General features: G+C 51.8%; 1 long non-coding RNA gene across 1 annotated transcript; it reads right to left on the bottom strand.

The window, feature by feature from the left end:
* Positions 1–12937: 12937 nt before the first annotated feature.
* On the bottom strand, positions 12938–21616 carry LOC131203303 (uncharacterized). The gene is made up of 3 exons (XR_009156342.1): positions 21164–21616; positions 16281–16465; positions 12938–13855 (listed from the first exon to the last, which is right to left on the bottom strand). It is a non-coding gene; the product is annotated as an uncharacterized LOC131203303 (long non-coding RNA).
* Positions 21617–21847: the final 231 nt, after the last annotated feature.

The following is a 21847-nucleotide window of genomic DNA, read 5'->3' as shown; positions in this document are numbered from 1 at the left end:
CCAGAAAGAGGTCACCCCAGTGTCCGAGAAGGGCTCTGGCTGTCCTGCCGGCACATCTCTGGCTGGAGCTGAGCCGTTGGTCGCCATCAGGACAGCTTGCCTCCCAGCTGGCATCCGCCTCTCTTTGGGCTCTTCCCACGGCTTCCTCCGACACCCGTCGCCTCTTTTACTGGGGTGGCGGTGGGGTTTGTTTCATTAAAGGCCTGAATGTAGTTGCAGCTGCAGTTTTGTAATAGTTCACTGTATTTTTTGATCTTTGAGCAGCAAAGAAATATTTTGAAACCAGCAAGCTGCCCTCCAGGCTCTGTTCCCATGATCAAAGCGAAAGCAGCCTCAGATGGTCAGTCACAGGGCTGCAACTCAAGCTGGAGCTACCCCGGACCAATCCTTACTAGGAACCCTACGCCCCATTGTGGGCAGGGTGAGAGCCTGGCAGAGGGTGACAGGCCACGTTCCCCACCCCCAGCCCCCCTGGCCGTGCCAGAGCTGCGGCTCAGAAACTTCCCGGTCGCATAATCAGAAGCAGTTGCCTGAAACCAAGCTCAGCTTTTTCTCCTGCCACCAACCATCTTCTGTGGGGAGCCTGGAGAAATGGTGGCCTAGTCAGTCTTACTGGCCTCCGTTCTCAGTTCTGGTTCTGAACGGCTTCTCTGGAAGAGCTCCAGGGGATGGTAGCTCTGGGATTGACCCTGAAGGTGGCAGCCTTGATGGTCAGCCTTGCAACTGGTACTGGTGTTTGTGTATCTATCTGTCCGTCCTTTAGTTCTCTCTGCTCATTTAGTTGTCACATTGTGACAATTCTTAATGCTGGTTTCATGGAGGTTAATTCTTCTGGGATTTCTTTTTCTTTCCATGGGATTATGTGGTGGCCACTCATCCAAGGACTAACGCAGTTGACCCTGCTTAGCTTCTTGAGATCAGTCAATGTTATCTCAGTGCTTTTATCTGAGCTGAGTTGCAATTAATTATAGGAAGCAGAAAAAATCCTTCCATCAAATTTAAAATTATAACTGTTATGTATTAACAGTTGTGCCTTTAAATATTTGAGCGGGAAATCAGCACGTTGCTGATTGGACGAAGCCTCCAGCAGAACTGTATAAAAGGAGAGGTTTTTCCCCCAGCCTGTTGCTGGGTTCACCATATATTAAAGAGCTGTTGTCACTACCCTGGTCTCCAGCCTCGTTACTTCCCGAACCTAACATTGGCGACGAAGGTGGGATCTCGAGGCTAAGGAGAACCAGAACCGAGCTGAAGCACGCTAGTTCCGAACCCAGCAAACTCAGGGCAGAAACGCGGAAATGGCAAACACGCCACCCGCACCGTACAACCCGGGCAAGGAGAAATGGGGAACATATGACCCGTTTGAAAGCTTTCTAGAAGCCAACGAACTACAGGGATCCTGATAACCATAACGGGCTTACTTCCTAAGCCATTGCGGGCCGAGTGTCGAGTTGCGGAAGCCTGGCAGAGCCAACGCCGATACAATCGGTATCGTGGCCGACTCTGCAGACTTTGCTGAAGAACCATTTCGCACCGGCCGTCCAAATACGTGCAGCGGTTTGAATTCGGAGCGTAGACAGATGGAGGCGAGTCCATCGGTGACTACATGCGCTAAGAAGGCGTCCAAGGACTGCGGATACCGAGACTTAGGCGAAGTGCTACTCGAGCAACTCATCCGAGGGGTCAAGGACATCCGCCTCGGCGGCGACTGCTAGCCAGGAGCAACCTGACACTAGCCACCGCTCTGGGCGAGGCCAGAGCACACGAAATGTCTACTAAAGCAGCAGAGACTCTGCAAAAGCCTCTTCAATCCAAAGGCGGCGCAAAGCCAACGCCAGTACACCAGGAGGAGATTCAGTCCGAATCCGAAGGTGAGGCGAGGATGAGAAGGGTCTGCGGACGAGCGCGACACTGAGGACCGTGGCGAGTGCGGAAGCTGCGGAGGGCAGCATCAGCGCCAACGCTGCAGGTTTAAAGGCGCAACATGCGGTGTGGGAAGAAAGGACACTTAGCTCAGGTTTGCAGGCGGCCCAACCTTCCGCCGAAAATTCAAATCGGCCAATCAAAGCGGAACCGGAAAGGCGGCCCGCGATTGGTTCAAACAAGAAAGGCGCAAGTCTAACCAAGCGACTGTCATTATAGGCGCGCCTCAACCAAAGTGGAAAAGAAGATTTTACAAAGCCCAAGATCGAGAGTACGGTGCAGGCTTGAAGTAGACAGGATCAGCGATCACCATCATGTCCTGGGACACCCTGGCGAAGTCACTGCCGTCCGTCGCGGCGCCATCTGCAAGCACAGCGGCTACAGTGCACGACTACCAGGGAATCGCATCCCTGTTGAGGACCACCTCCGTCCAGTCGAGTCGGCCCTCACAAAAGACCCTGCCCATCACGATCGTCGAAGGAACTCTGCCCAGTCTGTTGGGACTAGACTGGTTTCGTGCCCTGGGCATGGGAGTGACTGGCATCTACAGAAGTGACTGCAATTTGAAAGACATTCTCTTTAACGAGTTCAAGATGTCTTCAAGGACTGCCTGGGCAAGTACAAGGGGACCCTATTTCCTTCAACTTAGACCCCAGGTAGCCCCCATTAGGCTTAAGGCGAGGAGAGTCCCTTTTGCCCTAAAACCAAAATTGATAAGGAGCTGGACAAGCTCATAAATCAGGGGTTTTGGTGCCAGTCGATCACGCAAAGTGGGAGGCGCCAATCGTCACCCAATCAAGTCGGACGGGTCAATTAGAATTTGCGCTGACTACAAGGCGACGCTTAACAAAGCCTTACAGAAAAGCTTGGTTCCCGTAGTGCAACATTTATTGCACTCCTTGGGGCAAGGCAAGTCTTTGCAAAGTTAGACTTGGCCCAAGCCTACCAACAACTGCCAGTAGACGCCACAGCCAAGCCCAAACGATTGTGACGCACAGGGGGCATTCAAGTGCACCGATTGCAATTTGGGGTTAGTGTGGCACCAGGGCTGTTCCAAAACCTGATGGAACGACTACTGCAAGGGCTCCCAGGGTAGTTCCTACTGATGATGTCCTAATTTCAGGGAAAACATGGAGGAATTGGGGAGCGGTTAAGAAAGGTCTTGAGCATTTTCCGGACAGCCGGATTAAAAGTCAAGACAAATAAATGTCAGATAGGGGTCGAATCGTCGATTTCTTGGGCTACCGGATAGACAAGAAAGGAATTCACCCTACTGAGAGCAAGGTTAAGGCAATTAGGAAGGCTCCAGCGCCCAAAAACAAAGCAGAGCTGCAGGCATTCCTGGATTGGTTAATTTTACGCGGTCTTTTAAAGAACAAAGCAACTGCTATGGAACCGCTGCATAGGCTCTTAGGAAAAATACTGTTTGGTCTTGGGGAAAGTCAGAAAATAGGGCTTTTGAAGCAGTAAAGAACCTGCTCTCAAGTGATAGCCTGCTCATCCAATATCACGACTCACTACCCCTAGTGCTGGTTTATGCGCCCCCTTATGGGGTGGGGCTGTACTCAGCCATAGACTTCAAACGGCACAGAAGCCCTATAGCGTTCTACTCTAGAACGATGTCCTCCCCAGAGAGGAACTACAGCCAATTAGACAAAGAAGCATTAGCCATTGTATCAGGGGTCAAAAATTCCATGAGTATGTCTTTGGGCGGAATTTTGAAATTGTGACTGACCACAGACCGTTATTGGGACTACTGGCTGGCGATCGCCAACGCCTGTGGCACTTTCGCCACGCTTGACTCGATGGACTATATTTTTAGCCGCTTACTCATACAAGCTGCAGCATCGACCGGGAAAAGAAGTGGGGCATGCAGACGCTTTGAGCCGATGCCCACTGCCGGGGCGATCAAGACCCCACTCGGGACACCCATCCTCCTTATTGACTCGTTGACTCTGGCCCAGTCACATCAAAGGAAGTGGCTCGGCATCATACCGACATTGTGTTAAGGACTGTACCGGTTGGGTACAGAGAGGGTGGCCAGCCGGGCTTAACGGTTCAAAGAATTTGTTAAGAAACGTGATGAGCTCTCGGCTCAAGGGGGTGCCTGTTATGGGGTGATCGTGTAATAATTCCTGTTAAGTTAAGGGCAAGGTATTGGACCTCCTCCACGAGGGTCACCCAGGCATCGTGAAGGATGAAGGGGTTAGCTAGAGCTATGTATGGTGGCCACCATGGACGCAGAGATTGCTGAGAGGGTAGGGAAATGCCAAGCTTGCCAAGAGTCCAGACCGCTACCCCAACAGCCCCAGTCAGAGAATGGGAAAAGCCCCAAGGGCCTTGGTCAAGAATCCACATTGACTTTGCTGGCCCTTTCACGCCAAACATTCCTAGTGGTGGTGGACGATTTTCCAAATGGTTAGAGATCATACTTATGAAGCCCACCACAGCCGAAGCAGTAATCGCAACCCTGCGCCACCTATTCGCAACTCACGGGTTGCCGGACACTCTGGTGACCGACAATGGGCCCCAATACACGGCAGCCCAGTTTGAAGAGTACCTGGCAGAGGTGACAGGCCACGTTCCCCACCCCCAGCCCCCCTGGCCGTGCCAGAGCTGCGGCTCAGAAACTTCCCGGTCGCATAATCAGAAGCAGTTGCCTGAAACCAAGCTCAGCTTTTTCTCCTGCCACCAACCATCTTCTGTGGGGAGCCTGGAGAAATGGTGGCCTAGTCAGTCTTACTGGCCTCCGTTCTCAGTTCTGGTTCTGAACGGCTTCTCTGGAAGAGCTCCAGGGGATGGTAGCTCTGGGATTGACCCTGAAGGTGGCAGCCTTGATGGTCAGCCTTGCAACTGGTACTGGTGTTTGTGTGTGTGTGTATCTATCTGTCCGTCCTTTAGTTCTCTCTGCTCATTTAGTTGTCACATTGTGACAATTCTTAATGCTGGTTTCATGGAGGTTAATTCTTCTGGGATTTCTTTTTCTTTCCATGGGATTATGTGGTGGCCACTCATCCAAGGACTAACGCAGTTGACCCTGCTTAGCTTCTTGAGATCAGTCAATGTTATCTCAGTGCTTTTATCTGAGCTGAGTTGCAATTAATTATAGGAAGCAGAAAAAATCCTTCCATCAAATTTAAAATTATAACACACAGACAAATTTGGAGGAGGGTCAAGACTTTGTGGGGACAGTTCACATGACATTTCAGAGAGTCCACCTCTGCTTTCAGATCCAACCGACGGATGAGATACTTTGTGGTTATTGTGGTTGTTGTTGTGCACAGATGCAAAACGTCACCATAGAGGAAAGCAAATGCCATCACTCTGCTAAATAAACAATTCCCTCAACACTGTCGAACTATTCACATTAGGCAGGATTACTATTGCTACTGGTCTTCTCATCGTTCCTGTCGCCCATCTCCTCCCACTTCTGACTGCATGACTGTAACTTTGTTGCTTGTATTCTTACGATTTATACTGATATTGTTTCCTGATTGCTTAATTGTAGCCTATGACTATCATTAAGTGTTCGTATTATTAAGTGTTAAATTTGTACCCTCTGACTATCATTAAGTGTTGTACCTTGATGAAGGTATCTTTTCTTTTATGTACACTGAGAGCATATGCACCAAGACAAATTCCTTGTGTGTCCAATCACACTTGGCCAATAAAAAATTCTCTTCTCTTCTCTTCTCTTCTATTCTACAGAAAAGAGACGAGGTGAGGACTGTTAGTGTGTTCGTGTGCAGGGAGGGCGGTATTGCAAAGTCTGAAAAGCCTCCTCGGTGTCCAAAGGCTGATCGGGGTGGGTGTGAGAATGAGAGCTGAGAAAAATCCCATTTCCTTCTGCTGTGGCCCTCCTGAAGCCTTTTTACAGAGCAGCCCTTTTCTCCACTCGGAGGCATGTTGGCCAGCCAGAGTCAAGCATCTTTGACCATACGGTGACAAGGCTGCACCGCCATTCGGGGCTAAGGCTGTGGATGTATTTGTTGGGACTACGGTGACGTTTGACCCAGAAGGACATGAGACCTTCCCTTCTTTGCTGTCCCAAGGACATTTCCAAGCCTCCATGGCTGGTCCGAGCCCAAGCGTTTCCTCCAAAACCTCCCAGCAACTTTTCCTAAGAGAGCAAAGGAACCTGGCTACAGAATGGCTTGGCCCAGTCTAGATCCCAAAAGCTGGGCAGATAGTCTTTCCCTCGCTTGACTATTTGAATTTTCTTGGCACATAAAATATTTGCAGTGGGTTGATGGAAGTACCATCAAGCTGTTTTTTGACTCCAGGTAACCACATAGATAGATTTTCTCCATCTGCTTAATCTATCTGTGATGTGTATAAAATCACATCCAGATTGTTGGGGGCAATAAGTTGACTTTGTATAATATACAAATGGATGAAGACTATTGCTTAACATAGTGTAAGCCGCCCTGAGTCTTCGGAGAAGGGCGGGATATAAATACAAAAAAAAAAAAAAAGGTTGTCTGGAATGAAATGTATTTTTCAGCTACTGTATTTGGATTTAGTGAGAGAGTGTCGTTCCTCTTCTGCAGCTTCACTCAGAATAATACAAAAATGGTCCATTCTGATGGAATCAACAAGATCTGCCCATCCGTCTATCTATCTCCTGTAGGAGCGGCTTGGCCAATCCTACCTGGCAGGATCAGTGTGCTCCGATTCCTGCCATTAAGCAATGTCATCTTTCATCTCTAGAAGCACTTGCCCTCTGGAATGGGATTCCCCACAAATCTGAACAGCCTCCACCCTGCTGGTACTTCAGGGCCTTAAAGGCCAGGATTCTTGCCCAGGTCCTGGGAAAGTTGGTTGGAGCCCCCTTTTCTTCCTTCTCTTCCTTCCCATTTGGCTTTGTCCTTGCCATCTTTGTCCTGTGTGTGTGTGTGTCGCATTATTTCTTGTTTTAATTATTTTTTTAACCATTTGTAAACCACCCAGGGTTGCTAGAGTCAGGCACCGCACAAATTTAATAAATAAATAAACCGTCCTTTCTTGGAGAAAGTGGGTGGGGATTCAGTATTCCACAAATGGTTCATTCTGACCTAGTGAGCGTGTTGGGTCCCTGCCAGAACCACAGTCAGGAGATGTAACTGAGTTAGTGACACCACATTCTGGGAAGGGAGCCACGATCTCAGGGGAGCTCCGTCAGGGGCTGATGGGGTGGAAACACAGACTTGATGCTCGTTTCAGTAAATGTGTTCCATCCTGTGCTCTATTTTCTCATTTTCAATAAGAGTCGTACAAAAATTGGCAGAGTATCAAGTTGGCAATGTGCTTGTCATGGTTGCTGTTTTTGTTTTCTCCAAGAATTCACAAAATGCCAGAGTCTTCAGACGTGACTCCCCCCAGCTTGTTTTGTTGAACTAAATTCCAAGGGGTTTATTTCTGAGCAAACAAAATCTGTTGTTCTTCATTTGTATTATTCAGATTGTCAGCAAATGCATAACAGTTTTCTGTACACAGAACAATTACAAGAACTGGTAGCATTAATTAAGTTCAGCACTAACATCTTAGCGTGAAAAGAAAATATGTTTGGATTAAGTTCCAGTAATGTTGACAATAAGTTCACAAATGTATTAATTGCCTTTTAAATAACGAGTGGCAAAAAAAGCAGAAGGTAAACAACATTCATCCCCCAGCCCCCACCCTGGTTGCCTTTCATCAATTTCCAAGCCCTGGAAATGCATTTTATTTGACTGCAACTAGTTGCTGAAAGGCTCAAAAGAGGCTTCACAAGGCTGTTCCATTTAGAGCCACTTCAATATTTGCAATTCCACTCATACTTGAATCTAATTCTTTAAAAAAGAATCAAAGGTTTTCAACTCAGGGTATCCGCAGAAGATTTTCAAGAGGGGAGTGGACCCAACTGATGTGGCTGAACATCTTTCCAAGAGATGCAACATCTGCAAGAGTTGGAGGGCTTCCCGAGACAGAAAAGGCTTATCATGCAGCTGAGTTAAAGTCCAGTTGCCAGTCAGCGGCATGCCAGGACCCACCCGATGGCTGAACCCTCTCTGGCTTCAGGAACCAGCTGGAGCACCGCAGGCCTTACAGCTGTGATGGGGCCAAGGACAGGGGACCCCAGATGCTTCCTATTTTGGGGCTATTTCAAATGGTGGGTTTTTTACCAGCGCCGGAGGGCTATTCCATCGACACCAGAGAGGAGAGTATCGGACGTGGGAGAAGTAGAGGTAGAGGGTCTGATGAGTCATCTGGAGGGTCCAGCCCGTTGAGGAGGGAGTTGGAGGCGTGGCTGGCCCTCTTTTAGACCCTCTACCGTTTGTCCCGAGATGGTGGTAGCGGTGGCCCTCATTAAGACTGAGACTAAGAATAAGACCAAATCCTGAGGAACCAGAGTGGCTCGGTATGGAGTTTTTGGTCCATACCATCTTTTGACATCAAGGCCTACATTAACTTTTTAACATCTAGGCTGAACGGACTGGCTCGGACTGGAGGAGAGTGGCTAGCTTATCTGGAGCCATGGCCTACGCTGCTGGTCGTAGAACTTCTGCTGAAATGACATCTGGACCGGCTGGATGGGCCTCTAATCGCACCATAATTTTATTATGCGGAGATTTTCTACTGCGGACCTTCTTGCCCTGCGAGACTCCCCTCTCTCGCAGGTTTGGCCCTCCTCACTATCGAGGGCCCACCTTGAGGACGGGTTTTGGAACCCCGAGAGCTGGCATGCTAAATCTAGGAGGCTTAGGGGATTTTTAATTAATTGTTTTAACCGTTTTTTAAGTGGGAGTTTTAATGGAAATTTTAAGGGGAGGAAACCGACGGGTCTGGGTTGGGGACGGGGGGGGGAGGGTTGGGGGTAGCCCGTCGGGAGGGAGACCAGTTCCTGCGCGTGCTCGCGGTGATTACTTAATGGGTTTGGAGGTTAAGGGGGGAGAACGCGTTCCTTTCTGTGAGGGTGGTTCTATTTGCACGGTAAGTGGGAGGGGCAGATATGGCGGAAGGGGGGGATCGTATCGGTTTAGGGGGGCACGCGCTCGATGTTTGCAGGCGATCGCGTGCTCCGATCCCTCTGACTTTTCCCGTTCCCCGGATGGTCAAGACCCTCAGGGCCTGGGCCTTCGGCTTATGTTATGCAACGCACGGTCCGTGGCAAATAAGGCCCCCCTAATACATGATCTTATTCAGGGGGGCGCCGCGGATCTTATAGGCGTTACGGAGACCTGGTTGGGCACTGAAGGGGGCGTGCCCCTGGTCGAAATGTGCCCGCTGGGCTTCCGTGCATTTCATCAGCCGAGGGCCCAGGGTAGGGGTGGTGGGGTGGCGGTTGTTATTAAAGAGAGTCTAGAGCCGAGGGAGACCACTGTACCTCAGATTGCCGGGTGTGAATCCCTCTTTGTGAGATGGGGTCATAGGTGTCAGATGGGCTTGCTGGTCGCGTACCTGGCTCCTTGCTGCGTGACAGCTGCCCTGCCCGAGCTCCTGGAGGTGCTTGCTGGGGTGGCAGTGGAGACCCCCAGACTTTTAGTCATGGGGGACTTTAACTTGCCATCTGCCGGCTCGTCATCAACAGTGGCTCGGGAGTTCATGGCTTCCATGACGGCCTTGGACCTGACTCAAGTAGTGGATGGCCCCACTCACATCGGGGGAGGCACACTGGACCTGATTTTTATCTCTGGTCAGTGGTTGAAGGATCTGGACTTGAGAGATATAGTCACAGAACCTTTGTCATGGTCAGATCACTCTCTCCTTCACCTAGACTTTCTGACCGCTACCCAACACCGCAGGGAGACGGAACCATTACGTTGGTACCGTCCCAGGCGCCTGATGGACCCGGAGAGGTTCCGGACGGAGCTTGGGCCATTTCCTGAGGGTCTGGCTCACGGCACGGTGGAGGAACTAGCCGCAGCCTGGGAACGGGCTGCGGCTGGGGCTTTAGACCGTGTCGTGCCTCTGCGGCCTCTGACCCGGCGCAGATCCCAACCGGCTCCTTGGTTCTCCGAGGAGCTGAGGGGGATGAAACGCCGGAGAAGACGCCTAGAGAGTTCCTGGAGGTCCAGCCGCTCAGAGGCTGATCGGACACTAGTTAGATCCTATACTAGGACCTACCTAGTGGCACTGAGGGAAGCGAGGCGTTGCTACGCCTCCTCCCTCATTGCGTCGGCAGATAACCGCCCAGCCGCCCTGTTTCGGGTGACCCGCTCCCTCCTTCACCAGGGGGAGCGGGATGACCCGTTGCAGGGACGTGCTGAGGAGTTTAACGGTTATCTATACGATAAAATCGTTCAGCTTCGGGACGGTTTGGACCAAAATTGCGGCGATTCAGACGGGGCGTCTGAGGGCGGTCTTGGTGATATTGTCTGGGATGAGTTTGACCCTGTGGCTCCCGAGGACATGGACAGGTTGCTGGGTAGATTGAATGCCACCACGTGTTTACTGGACCCGTGCCCCTCCTGGTTGGTGCTGGCCACTCAGGAGGTGACACGAGGCTGGCTCCAGGCGATTACGAGCGCTTCCTTGTCGGAGGGAGTCTTTCCGCCGCCTTGAAAGAGGCGGTGGTGAGGCCCTCCTCAAGAAGCCTTCCTGGACCCGGCTGTTTTAGGTAATTATCGTCGGTCTCCAACCCGCTCGGCGAAGGTTGTAGAGAGTATGGTGGCATATCAGTTTCCCCTGCACCTGGATGAAACTGTCTATCTAGACCTGTTCCAGTCCGGTTTCCGGCCCGGTTACAGCACTGAGACGGCTTTGGTCGCGTTGGTGGATGATCTCTGGAGGGCCAGGGATAGGGGTTGTTCCTCTGCCCTGGTCCTATTAGACCTCTCAGCGGCTTTTGATACCATTGACCATGATATCCTGCTGCGCCGGTTGGAGGGATTGGGAGTGAGAGGCACCGTTTATCAGTGGTTCTCCTCCTATCTCTCCGACCGGTCGCAGACGGTGTTGATGGGGGGGCAGAGATCGGCCCCGAGGCGCCTCACTTGTGGGGTGCCGCAGGGGTCGATTCTCTCGCCCCTTCTGTTCAACATCTATATGAAGCCGTTGGGTGAGATCATCAGTGGCTTCGGTGTGAGGTACCAGCTGTACGCTGATGACACCCAGCTGTACTTTTCCACCCCGGGCCACCCCAATGAAGCTGTTGAAGTGCTGTCCCGGTGTTTGGAAGCCGTACGGGTCTGGATGGGGAGAAACAGGCTCAAGCTCAATCCTTCCAAGACAGAGTGGCTGTGGATGTCAGCATCCCGGTACAGTCAGCTGAGTCCTCGGCTGACTGTTGGGGGCGAGTCACTGGCCCCGATGGAGAGGGTGCGCAATCTGGGCGTTCTCCTGGATGAACGGCTGTCTTTTGAAGACCACCTGACGGCCGTCTCCAGGAGAGCTTTCCACCAGGTTCACCTGGTGCGCCAGTTGCGCCCCTTTCTAGACCGGGATGCCTTGTGCACAGTCACTCACGCCCTCGTGACGTCTCGTCTGGATTACTGCAATGGTCTCTACATGGGGCTCCCCTTGAGGGGCATCCGGAGGCTTCAGTTAGTCCAGAATGCGGCTGCGCGGGTGATAGAGGGAGCCCCTCGTGGCTCCCGTGTGACACCTATCCTGCACAGACTGCACTGGCTACCTGTGGCCTTCCGGGTGCGCTTCAAGGTTTTGGTGAACGTCTTCAAAGTGCTCCATGGCATAGGGCCGGGCTATTTACGGGACCGCCTACTGCTACCGAATACCTCTCACCGACCCGTGCGCTCTCACAGGGAGGGACTCCTCAGGGTGCCGTCAGCGAGACAGTGTCGTCTGGCGACACCCAGGGGAAGGGCCTTCTCTGTGGGGGCTCCCGCCCTCTGGAACAAACTCCTCCCAGGACTTCGTCAACTTCCGGACCTCCGAACCTTCCATCGCGAGCTTAAAACACACTTATTTATCTGCGCAGGACTGGATTAGTTTTTAAATTTGTGGGTTTTTTAATGGGTTTTTATCATTTATTCTAAATTTTTAATCTTGGCCAATTGAATAAGTCTTTTAATTGTATTTTAATAGTATTTATATTGTAATATTATTGTTTATTTTATCTGGCTGTGAACCGCCCTGAGTCCTTCGGGAGAAGGGCGGTATAAAAATTTAAATAATAAATAAATAAATAAATAAATAAATAGTCATCTGTCAAGCTGCCCCACCAAAAAATCTTAGGAAGGGAGGACCATCAGATGCTCCTTCTTGCTCTGCTGGGCCTTCCTCTGCCCTGTGGAGACAGCCAAAGCGCCCGGAGTGAGAGTTGGTACAAAGAAGAATGGAACAATATTGCCTACTGTTGAACAAGAAACTACAAGTTTTCCTACAATTCTTTCATGATGCAAACCCACTTACTTTATTGCTCTTGGTGGTACATGCAGGCCAATCTTTAAGCAAATTAATCTGAATTCCTTCTTCATACAGAAATGTTACTACTATTCTGAAATGGCCTGCGGTGATCCTTGCATCAAAACAAACTTCTTCTACTGACATAGCTTGTGTAACTGTAAAGTTTAAGCTGACCTGAAGAGAGCTGAAAAAAATAGGATAAAACCTTTGCTCCAAAGTTAAAGGGTTTCCTTATGAGATTGCATGGCTTCTTAGCTGTGGAAACTTGTTTTCTGTGATTCTAAGCAATGGTGAAGGATTTGTTTTAAGCAGTTTGGACTGGATCGGCTGATCCGGTAGTGATGGTGGCAGATGGTTCGGAGAACCAGTAGCAAAAATCCTTGCCCCCCCCCCAGCCCAGCCCATGCCCAGTTGAGCCGGGCAATCATTAGCGCCTTTTTTTTAACTTTTAAAAGCATTTTTTAAATAACCTCTTCCACCGAATAGGTTGTAAAAAAATGCTTTTAAAAGGTTAAAAAAAAGGCTCTGACGGTCCCAGCTGAGCTGCCTGATCATCAAAGGCTTTTAAAAGCATTTTTTCTATAACTTCTTCGGTCGAATAGGTTGTAAAAAAAATGCTTTTAAAAGTAAAAAAAAAAAAGATAGTGTGCCACAGTCGATCACCTCCCCCCCCCCCCCCCGTGTGCTCTGTTCTACTTACCCCATGTCTCCTTTTGGCGTGCACTGAGCACGCGCACCTCGCATTTGGTGCGTGGTGTGCATGCGCAGCCAGCAAACCGGTAGTAAACAGGTTCAGATTTCACCACTGGTTTTAAGTGTGTCTGGGGCTTCAAAGAGGACAGCAACAACTGATAAAAAATAAACTACTAGGACAGATGCAGCCTGAATAGATCTGGGACAAGAAACAAATTGGTCCTACAAGGAAAGCAACCCCAAGTTTCAATGCTCCCTCCTCCCATTGCTTTCTCTACCACCAGCAAACCCCTCCTTGCCAGTTTTCCTCTCCTTATAATGTCCGGGCATATTGATCTAAGGAAAGCAACAGTTTGTAAGGGCTGAAACAGGGGTCAAGTGAAGTTTTATCCAATAGCTGACAGAGGGCTATTGAGCAGGCTCCCTTAACGTTACAAAGAAGCTATAGACTTTCCCCCCTTGACCTCTTGCACGAATGGGAGCTCCCATTGCAATTCATTGCTTTATCTCCTGGATGGGGAGGGGGCGACCTTGGGCTTGGACCCCAAGCTTTCCCCTAGCCCAGCCCTCCACCATCTCCCCCACAGGAAGCAACCCAGGGAAGCACAGTTCCTATTCAGTTGTGGTAGAAATCAACAATTGACCAATTTGTCTAGATATTTAAAGTCATCAAAATTAAATTAATTTAAATATTGTTTTAAATTAAATTAAATAAATCCTCAACTTACAACAATTCATTTAGTGACCATTCAAGGTTACAATGGCTCTGAATAAAATGAGTTAGGACGGTTTTTCACACTTACGACCACTGCGGCCTCTTCCTGATCATGAGATCAAAATTCGGATACTTGGCAACTGACTCATATTTATCATAGTCACAAAGTCCGAGGGTCTTGTGATCTCCTTTTGCAGTCATCTGATGAACAAAGATACTGGGAAGCCAGATTCACTTAACAACCATGTTACTAATTTAACAACTGCTGTGGTTCACTTAACAACTGTAGCAAGAAAGGCCATCAAATGAGGCAAAACTGACTTAACACGTCTCACTTAGCAACAGAAATGTCAGCTCAATTGTGGTCATAAGTCGAGGGCTACCTGTACGTGACTGCCATATTGTCTGCAGCCCCCCTCTGCATGAGATGATTTTCTTGATTTAATTAGTGGTAAGTCTTGATTTTGAATATGTCAGTACATTTTTTTACTGCGTCAGTACATTGTACGAATTGTAATGACGGTAAAAAAGTAGAGAGGCTTTGTCTTGAGATGGCCTTGCTTTTTTAAACTGACTTCTGGGAGAGATGCTGCTTAGACAAGCTTGCCCTTCCTATTCACTCTTACAAGCCACAAGATAACACATTTTCTGCTCTAACACAATTACACAATTATTTCAGTCTTTTTTCTTAGCCAGGCACACACAACCCAGCAGACAGTTAACCCTAATTAATATGTAACTTTCCCTTACTCCAGGGTAGAGGCAGGGAGAGAGATGCTGAAGAGCTGTAAAAGCTTTCCCAGTAGAAGAAAAGTTTGCAGCTCAGGGTTGAACTGTGAGATACTTGATGTTCTCCGAGCTGAGTGGTTTTGTTGCAGGAGTTTCATGGCCCAACTGGGTATCATTTACATCCATAAAAACAGCCCTTTTGTGAATCAGATTCTGGACAGCATCCTCACCAGTTTGGTTTATTGTGGCAGATTAAGGAAGGACGGCCTGGCACTGTGAGTATATCCAGGGACAATCTCTTACTCAGCTTTCTTAAAAGTTTGTTGCTAGCCTAACATCTCCCTTAGTATTCTTGTTCTTCAGTATCCATTCTGCAAATTCTGAACCTGCACAAATTAGCAGGATGCTGAGGAGTTGGGTAAAATATGTGTGAAGATGCTCCTATATCCTGCCTGCTAAAAAGCAGGAACATTTTGCAAAAATGCTCTACGTTGTTACATTTCCAATTTATCTCATTGGCACAGAATATCCAGCAGAAAGGGCTAGCTTGTTAGTCATCTTGAAGGCCAAAATTGTTTTGTTAATTTTCCAAAATTGCTTCAATTTTAGACTGTTACAGTTTTGTAATTGTAATACCAGTTATCTACATCTGCTTTGAATTCTTCAAGAGGGAAGATTAATGGATCTCCAAAACTACTTTTACATTCCTCCCTTAGATACTCGTGCCAATACATTACCTTTGGACCCCTACACAGAGAAGGGTCTGGTCTTTTGGAAAGTTTTAACGCACAATTATCCGTTAAATGAAAGGAAAAATAAGGTATATTTGGAAAGTCCAGAAAGGATAGTCCGTACAGCAGTGTGATTATTATGCAAGTTGGGGATGGCGCCTCCCGTTCTGTGGATTAGTGACTCCATGCACATGGTTAAAAGACACACTGTTGCTTTATGATACAGTAAAAGCAGTTGGGTTAACCACAAGCACCTCATCAAGTGTCCAATTACGTCGAACACATTTGTCTGGAATTGTGTGCTGTAGCAGGAAACCAGGCTGAAATTATGGATTTTTCTTTGGTCTGGCTGGTCCTTCCCAGAGTTGATGCAGGGAGACTTACACTCTGTGGGGGAAAATCCTTCTATTGGCAACAACAGCAGGAACTTCCTGACCTGTCACAGCTGAGCCCTACACACACACACACACACACACACACAAATATTGGTTTTAACCCTCTCCTCTAGAATGTGCTGGTCAGAATCACAACTCCAGAAATGTCCCGAGCTGGGCCTTTGAGGATTTACTCTGTGGAAGGAAAGAAAAACTGCTACAATTGTACTAGAAAAGCCTTAAGCTAATCAAATGTAAAACTGGGTTTTAATGTTTATTTATTATATTGTTTTAATATGCCTGTGAACCGCCCTGAGTCCTACGGGAGATGGTGCGGTATATAAGTTTGATTAATAAAATAAATAAATAAATAAATAAATAATTTCCTGGGGAAAGAAGCAGGGAATGAGAGGTAGGTCTGCACAGCAAGTGAAACCCAGAGCTAATGACTGTATCTTCTGAATGACAGGTTAGGAGGTGGGGAGATCTCCAGAAGGAGAAGGAGGTGCAGCAGATCTCTCACATGTCATATACTCACTGCTCTTGTGATCACATTTTGCCCCAGGCCAGTTGTCACAGGAATGCATTGCAGGAACTGGTAAACTTTACCTCAGATGACAAAATTCCTTCCTTCCTTCCCTTTTCAGACCCTTTTCTTGGTTGACCCACTCAATTGATCCTCCCTTTTCTGACCTTCCTGGGTGGTGCTTAGACTTCTTTTTGAGCCACATGGCTTTCCATTCTCCTTCCTAAATATTATGATGGAATCAACTTAGTGGGTTTTTTACTTACTTTTTTTATTCTTACTTAGTGGGTGTCTCTGGATGACCTTCTACTTGGACAGCAGCAGAACTCAGGATCTTCTCCATGGAGGGGCTCCCCCTTCACCAAAGTGCAGGCCAAGGGAATGCTCTTGCAGGGCCCTCCAATAACCAGGCTGCTCCAAGACAAGGCAGGGTGGTCAAGATCCCCAGCTCCTGAAAGGAAAGAGGGATTGTCACATTTTTGTGAGATGAGCAGCCATACCTATAGGCTACATAAATAATGAAGCAAGTAAATACCTCAACCTCAGAAAAGAAAAGATGACCAAGTCTTTTGGTCTAATTCACTCTTTCAGTCCTACAACCTTAAATTTTTATCGGCATTTAATGAGATGTGATGTAACTGCACTGATTGGATGGCCATTTGTCTGAAATGGCCGAGTGTCTCCTCCCTGAGCAGGGGGGTTGGACTAGAAGACCCTCCAGATCCCTTCCAGCTCTATCATCTTGCCTGCAGGAAGGTGTCCGGGATAAGGATGGACAAAGGGAAAAGATCTACATGTCACTCCCCAGCTGCTGACTCTCATCCAACAGGTCCAGCTCCCCATGACATCTGAAACTCTTTTCCAGTTGAGACAGAATTAGATGCTATTTGCAGAGACACCTGTCCTTCCCTGAAAATAAGCCATGCCGAATTCAGAGGGAGAGGCAAGGTGTGTATGTGAGTGCAAAGAAATTTTTTGCAAATTTGGAGGAAAAGAAAAAAAGCACCTATTGTTAAGTAGAAAAGACTGGGAAAAGCCACTGGCCCCGAAGAGCAAGGCACCTGCCAACCGATGGGTCCTGTCAGTCATGCTCCTGCCAACTGATGGGTCCTGTCAGTCATGCCGTTGGGGGGGAAAGCAAATCACCCTGGAAGGCCAAGAACAGTCCCTCATCGGTAAGGCTCTCCTACCTGGTGTCTCCAAGAGGTGCCACTGGGCAGATGTTTCAGCCCAGCCCAGGCAGGCTCGACTGTTTAATTTGAGACTTTGTATTAATTTTTAGAAAATACATTCAGAAGTCCAAGGAAAATAAGTGCTGCGGCCTCTTGCCTTCCTCCAAGGAGCCAAGGAGGGTCTCGGTTTTTGCACCTCAGGCCCAGCACCGGCAGGCCAGAAGCGGGGGGGGGGGCGGCTTCACCCCAATCCAAGCAGCATAGGAGAGAAGGGCAAGGGGGGAAGGTCCCACCCGGAGTGGGGTGAGGCTTTGCTCCCCACCGCCATCCCAAGGCTGGAAGCCCAAGAAGCGCCCAATCCCCAGCCCCCCAAGGCCCTGCCCGGCTCATCCCAAGCTGGGGTGCTACTGGCAGGCCGGCCAGGGACAGGCAGCCTCCGCCAACGGAGCCTCAGGGGGACTGGAGGAGACCTCCTGGACTATGACTGAGCCTGGGGCTCCTCACCTCTCTATCTGCATCTCCCGAGGGAGCCCACGCTGTCCGCTGACCAGCCTTGCCTCTGGGGACCATGAGGCCTCCTAGTGCCTCTGTTCCACCGACGGAAGGGCTCCGACGAGGGAAGCCGGCTCAGCGCGTTGTGGCGGCGCTTGGAGAACAAGAGGCTGGAGGGAGCCGGGCCTCCCAAGCGGTTTGAACACCGAGGGGCCCAGAGACGACGGGCAGGCAGAGCTGGAGGATGGAGAACGACGTGGCGTCCCCCGCGGAGTTCGAAGAGTCCGCCTTGCCTGGCACAAAGGCCGGCAGCACGACCGACTCTGCCCATAGGCTCGCCCAAGCGCTGACTTGGCAGGCCATTCCTCCCGCGGCGTCTCTCGCTGTCCGCCCCGATCCGCTCCACCCGCCCCGCCCCGCCCCGAAGAGTGGAGACGCCGAAGTCTCTGGCCTTCGGGACGGTCGCGAGGCCCGCCGGAGCTTCGGATTTGGAGAAGATCCCCGATGGCCTGGGCCGGGTCGCTTCCCTGACCCACGCGCGGGATTCAGGGAGGCCTCTCGCAGCCGGATTCGCTCGCCGTCAGTTGGACCGCCGTTTCTCTGGAACCTCGAGCCACTCCCGGCTGCTCAGTGTGTCTGGCGTTGATGATCGGGGCAAGGGGCAGAGCTCCCTCGCAGAGGCGGCCGGGGCTGGGCGGCGGCAACCGGTGAGGCCGGTCCGGTCAGCTGGGCCTCGAATTGGACGGCTGGTCGGACCCGCCCATCAGGCGCTGGCTCAGGTCAGATTTGCCGACCGCCTCCTGAATTCGCCCGGGTGTCTAGACCGCAGCCTCCGCCGCCCAAGTCAGGCCGCTTCGATCGAAAGCTGGAGGGCGGCAGGTCCAAGGGCATCCGAACTGCAACCCAAGAAGTCTCCATTGCCTCCCCGTCCTCTCCCACTCAACCCCGCCGCAATCCAATAGCGCTGCTTTCCAAGGACTCAGAAGCGGCGCAAAGAGAGACTGGATTCCATTCAATCGAAACAGAATTTCTAGTCAATGAAACGGGGAACACGGGACGAAAAAGCTGCGGGAAAGGCCGGGGCTGGGTTCGCCGCGCCAGATCCAAGGAGGCCACCAGCCCTCCCCGGCCGCTACTGTCCGGACCCACCTCTGACGGAGCTTAAGGGCAGAGACATCCGGCCGGGTCGAGGCAGAAACCGAGCTTCGGCGCCTCGAATCGCCCCACCGCGAGGCCAGCGAGCGAGGCTGTTCTTAACTTTTCCCCACCGTCCTCTGGAGCGGCGCTGACCCAATTCCTCCAGTCCCAAACCGAGAATCTGTTGGCGGAGGACCGGCTGGAGTGGAAAAAGAGGCCTGTGGAGCGGCCGGGACGGGCAGCGTGCGAGCCACCGGGACCTGCCAGCTCAGCGAGGAGACCCGGGACAGCTTCAGGACTGGCCCCTTCTCCCCACCTCTCTTGAAGGCAGAGCCGCTGGATGGCCGAGGTTCCGCCCAGCTCCGCGAGTCGCTGGGGCTTCAAGGAATCTCCTCTGGAGTCTTAAGGAGCAGACGTCCCTCCCCGCTGCCCCTTTGGGTAGTGCAGGAAAAAAAACACATCGGAGAAGAGGGTCCGGACTCCGGGGTCATGGGAGAACTTCCCTATTACTAAGGTGACCCCTCCCAGGCCGAGGCCTCGGGCAAGCACCGCGGGAGGAAGCGAAGGGCCCGGCCGCACCCGAGGCAGCGGAGGATCTCATGGGCCAAAGCTTCTCTCTGCGAGAGACCCGGGGCTGGGCTGTAGTGGGCAAAGCCTGCGTGGTGGGGAGGGCGAGAGGTCTCGCCGGATCCCCAGGGCTAAATGCCGGCCCGCAGACTGCAGATTTAGAGTTATTGGCTCGCAGGACGGGGCGGATTTTCGCATGATCAGGAACGCTCAGGCCAAAAGGATCATTATCAACTATAGTAGAGTTTATGGGGCTCATATAAGTTTAATAATAATAATAAAAATAATTAGGCCGGGGGTTTCCCAGGTTCCCCCTATAATAACCATCGAACGTGGGGAAACCGCCGCAAACAGCGCGGACGATTAGCTCTCCATTTAGCCCCCCTCCGTCCAATCGTCGGCTAGAAGAGCCCCCACTTCAGCCCGGGGCGGCGGGACCCTCTTTGCTCCAGACAGGGGAGCTGGAGTCTTTAGGGACAGCATCGCACTTCACAGAAGGCGCCTCCCTTCCCTCCCAGACAGACAGAAACCCCCACACGCCTTTTTGCCTCAAACGGCTTTCCGGGGAGCCAGTGGTTTGAGCGAAAAGCGGAGCCGGGGGGCAGAGGCAGCGCCCCCAGACTAAGTGGTCTCTGGGACTCCCTGTTCTCGCTTCAAGGCCCCAAATGGGATTCGCTAAACTCGAGGCAAGATGTGTCCAGATCTGAAACAGAGCCGGAACCATCCAGCCTGACCCCGGCCAAGCTGCCTGCAAACGATGACCCCTGGAACTTCCGCCCCGATCCCCTTTGATGGTTGCCGGCGGACTCCGGCCTGCCTCTGTTCCCCCTTCTTTCCAGATTTCAGGTGTTCTCCGTGCTGGCCTCGGGGTGGGGAGTGGGGGGGGGAACAGAAAAGGCGGGCAGAGCGCTCAGCCTAACCCCACTGAGTGCTCGAACAAGCAAGTGAGGGTTGGACCCCGAGGTTTAGGAGCTCACCCTGCCCCTCTCAGAGCCTCCCAGACACCCTCGCGCTCTAGGGCAGGCGGGAGAAGGCGGGTCCCACGACGGCTGGGGTGGCTGGAAGGCGCTCCATGATCACTGAGCAGAAATGGAGCATTGTGCACCTGAACCACGGTCGCTTCGGCTCAGGCGTTTTCTCTTCCCGCCGCTCCAAATTCTTGGAGTCGTCCGTGGGCCGCCGCCGGGGTTTCTGGCCCCGAGGCCTCCGCAGACCACGAGGGGAAGGGCGGTCGCTTTTCTGGTCTCCCGGGCTGCCAGCAGCCCCAGCCCCACAAAGGGAAGCGGGCCGGAAGAGTCCCCCCCAGGACGCGCTGGCAGGTGGAAAGGGCAGGCGCCGCCAGAGGAAAGCCGCGGAGGGGCGGCCGGAGGAACAGAAGAGACCCGGGACCTCCGAGGATGTCTTCCCTTGGAAGAGGAACCTACTTCTGCAGAGAAGTTGGGAGGGGGCAAACGAGATGGCCCCGATTCCCCAGCCCCACCGCTTTGCCTCTAGGGCAGACAAAGCGGCTTTCTTTGCCCACAAGGCTGAGCTAGCCTTTTGGGGGGGAGGGCCCGTTAGCCTGTGACCCTCCGGCGACTGTCCCCCTCACGTCCTGGCATCAGTCCGACGTCGAATGGAAAATTTGAGGAACGATTTATGATCTGGAGCCTTCAAGGAAGAAGCTCCTGGATTCGGAATGACACCAATTCTGTCATCCGAAAAGCCCAAACGCTTCATTCGGCAGGGGCGAGTTCCAGAATCCCCAGAGGCGCCCCCGCCCTAACCCAAGACCCCTTTACCGGGAGGGTGACTTTGGGATGGGCATCGAGGCGCCTGAGAGCCCACACGTAGCTTACACACAGCAAGGCCAAATTTGCAGCGCCACCGCACCCCTTTTCACCGATCTGAAGTCTTTGGCGTAGTGTCGTTGCTGGGAGATCCGGAGGCAGGAAGGGTCACCCTGTTCGTCTGCCCCGGAGGCTGGGAAGGCTGCGTAAGCGTCCCCGCCGCTTCCGGCAAAGAGCCCCCTCCCCCTCCGTAGAGGGGCAGCGGGCCTGATCCGTCGCGGAGAGGCAGAGATCTAGCGAGCTGACAAGTGGGGGGTCCGACCGCCTGGGAGGGCGACCCGGCGCCAAGGTCGAACCGACGGCGGCAGCAGTCCAAATACCCCCGTGGAAAATGGGCGGAGAATGCCGTCCGCCGGAGCTCGCCAAATCAGCCTGCCTTTGGCCGCTTCCCGGAAAGGACGGGCGGCGTTCGTTCGCAGAACTCACGGAAAAAAGGAGGCCCCGCGACCGTCCGCGTCAGCCAAGTCCTCTCGCTCTGCGCTCCAGCGACCTGCAATTCCTTCCGTCGGAGCCGGGCGGTGGCTGGAGAAGCCGCTTGCCCAGGCTGGAGGAGTGGGACGGGAAGAGCAGCCCAGAGGGGGTGGGTGTTTCCTAGAGCGCACCTTCCGGCCCTTGCCTGATCCCTCCCCTCCTCGC

This window comes from Ahaetulla prasina, chromosome 8 (assembly GCF_028640845.1).
Source record: "Ahaetulla prasina isolate Xishuangbanna chromosome 8, ASM2864084v1, whole genome shotgun sequence".
NCBI lineage: Eukaryota > Metazoa > Chordata > Lepidosauria > Squamata > Colubridae > Ahaetulla > Ahaetulla prasina.
Note: the sequence above shows the minus strand (reverse complement) of the source record. Positions and strands in the feature narration are given on the sequence as shown.